Below are 3,247 nucleotides of genomic sequence, written 5' to 3' on the forward strand. Positions count from 1 at the left end.
CAGCGGGTGGATCCGCTCCTAGCGGTCTGAGGGCACATTCCACCCGTGGCGTGGCAGCCTCAGTGGCTCTTTTGTGGGGTGTGGCAGCAGAGGATATCTGCTCTGCTGCCTCTTGGTCGTCCACGTCTACCTTCGCTAAGGCCTATCTCCTCGACGTAACGGCGGGATCAGTAGCTCATACTGTTTTGAGTGCTGCTGTGCCCCCCTCAGGGCCCACGGCTCAAGTGGGTTTGGACCCTGGGCCGGCGGGGCCCTAGTGATGCTGCTCCAGGAGCGGCGTCCAGCTGGGGGTACATTTATCCCGTCAGGCTTCGCCTTTTGGGTAAACCCATAGCGAAGCCGTTGGAGGGCGGAGCACCAATGACGTAGAACCCCTGAGTTATCTATCATAACCTCAGGTTCTACGAATTGGTGCGAAGCCCTCCAACCTCGTCGCCCAGCGGCCGCCCTTCTCGCTGAGTTTTCAGTTGGAGAAAGTGCGGCAGGTGCTTCCCGCCTTTATTGGAAGTGGACTGCCCCCTGCTGGGTGGCAAGTTCATTAAGCTTTCTCATAGACGAGGCGGTGCCTCGGGGTAAACCCATAGCGAAGCCGTTGGAGGGCTTCGCACCAACTCGTAGAACCTGAGGTTATGATAGATAACTCAGGGGGTCTACTTCGGGTAATTGTTTTTCCAATTAGACACAACAACACTGACAATAGATTTATAAAAATAAGAACAAGTACAAAGTTTCTATAAAAAGAAAGAACAATATGTCACAATCTTACGATAAAGATAACAAAGAATTCCTTTTTTTTAAATCTTAAAGTAAATAAATTCATCTGTGGAGAAAAGTAATCTCAACATAAAAAGATGACGTCACAAAAAGTTAAATCTCATTCATTTATCGAACGATTAAAGATAATGTGTTAATTTCAGATTAAATAAAGATTATTTTATCATAAGATCGTATCTTGAAATATCTCCAGTTATTTATTTCCATCTACCGAGAGGCTCCGCGTTGAGTGACGTCACTCGTGCGACACACAAAAGCGCGCGTCCGCCCGTCAGTCCTCGCCGGGTGCGGTGGCGCGCATCTGTAATCCAAGTCACTGGGAGGCTGAGTCTGGCGGATCGTTTGAACTCAGGAGATCTGAGCTGCAGCGGACTATGTCGATCGGGTGTCCGCACTAAGCTCGGTATCGATATGGTGCTTCCGGGGGAGCTCGGAACCACCAGGTCGTCTAAGGAGGGGTGCACCGGCCCAGGTCGGAAACGGAGCAGGTCAAAGCCCCCGTGCCGCTCAGTAGTGGGATCGCGCCTGTGAATAGACGCTGTAGTGCAGCCTGAGTAACACAGCGAGACACAGTCTTTTGACTCACCTGAGCACACACTCACCTGAGCACACACTCACCTGACGACACACTCACCTGAGCACACACTCCCGCCATCAGATTCTTTTTCTTACACGTCACTCACGTCTCTTATGCTGTCATTCACTCTCTGTGGCTTCCTCGCGTCACTGCACTGCCTCCTCCTGGACAACAACAGAACTACAACTCACTCTGCTATCACTGAAGCTGAAACAATCGATCACAGATCGCACTATACGTGCAATAAATGCACTATTTAAAATATTATGTATTTATATATACATTGCACTATTTTTTTAAACTTATTTATACATTAATTATAAGCAATATTTAAAGCATTTATTTATTCTATTCATATTCTATTGAACTATTTATAACTTATTTATATTTATACAATCACTCTCAGTTAGAGATGCGCATTTCTGAGGGCGCCACTGCGCATGCTCGTATGAGTACTGTTATTGTGTTAATCCTGTGACACACACACCCTGAAATTAAATCTCATTCATTCAACACAAAAGGGTTTCAACCATCATGATTGGCTGGTAAGGAAAGTCCTGATTGGATGAAAAGTCCTCGCGGCAGTAACGTTCAGTGATAGAATCAGAGTGAGTTGTAGTTCCGTTGTTGTCCAGGAGGAGGCAGTGCAGTGACGCGAGAAAGCCACAGCAGAGAGTGATTGACAGAAGAGATGTGAGTGACGTGTGTGTAAGAAAAAGGTGAGTCTCGATGGTGACGATGATGTCGGGAGTTGTGCTGTCAGGTGAGTGTGTCGTCAGGTGAGTCAAAAAGACTGTTGCTGTGTCTCAAATCGCATACTACTCTTAGTATACTAGAAGTTAGTATGCATCAGTTTAGTGTACATACTAACTAGTACGTGAATTCTCCACAGATAGTATGTCTCAATTCAAACTCTGCTGCTACACACTAACAGGAAATCACGTGACAGCTTCTTCTTCTACTACTATTTAACGATGTTGCAACCAGCTGTTTGAACGCTATCGCCACCTGCTGGCAGCACGTTTTGCAAGTTTGGAAAAAGAAATAAAGAAAAAATATGACAATCTAAATATTTGTGAGATATTTAAGCTGGTATCAGCAGCGAAGACTGTCATCCTTCTACTGCTGCTGAAAATGCACCTGTAAGTATATATATATATATACACACAGTTTGGGGTCACCCAGAAAATTTTGTGTTTTCCATGAAAAGTCACAGTTATTATTTACCACCATGAGTTGTAAAATGAATAGAAAATATAGTCAAGACATTGACAAGGTTAGAAATAATGATTTTTATTTGAAATAATATATTTTTTCCTTCAAACTTTGCTTTCGTCAAAGAATCCTCCATTTGCAGCAACTACAGCATTGCAGACCTTGGGCATTCTAGCTGTTAATTTGTTGAGGTAATCAGGAGAAATTTCACCCCATGCTTCTAGAAGCCCCTCCCACAAGTTGGATTGGCTGGATGGGCACTTCTTGCGTACCATACGGTCAAGCTGCTCCCACAACAGCTCAATGGGGTTTAGATCTGGTGACTGCGCTGGCCACTCCATTACAGATAGAATACCAGCTGCCTGCTTCTTCTCTAAATTGGCTCCAATCAAGCGCTGTCCACAGGGTATGGCATGGGGTTGCAAAATGGAGTGATAGCCTTCCTTATTTAGAATCCCTTTAACCCTGAACAAATCCCACCACAAATCCCACCTTACCAGCACCAAAGCAACCCCAGACCATCACGTTACCCCCACCATGCTTGACAGATGGCGTCAGGCACTCTTCCAGCATCTTTTCAGTTGTTCTGCATCTCACAAATGTTATAAGATGAAAAGTCCTTGCGGCAGTAACGTTCAGTGATAGAAGTCAGAGTGAGTTGTAGTTCCGTTGTTGTCCAGG

At 45.4% G+C, this 3,247-nt stretch overlaps 1 non-coding gene across 1 annotated transcript; it reads left to right on the forward strand.

The window, feature by feature from the left end:
• The first annotated feature begins 1,054 nt into the window (after window positions 1–1,054).
• LOC148085079 (signal recognition particle RNA) lies at window positions 1,055–1,353 on the forward strand. Its single transcript, XR_015710617.1, has one exon.
• The last annotated feature ends 1,894 nt before the right edge of the window (window positions 1,354–3,247 follow it).

This window comes from Callionymus lyra, chromosome 2 (genome assembly GCF_982586985.1).
Source record: "Callionymus lyra chromosome 2, fCalLyr1.hap1.1, whole genome shotgun sequence".
In the NCBI taxonomy this organism is placed as follows: Eukaryota; Metazoa; Chordata; class Actinopteri; order Syngnathiformes; family Callionymidae; genus Callionymus; species Callionymus lyra.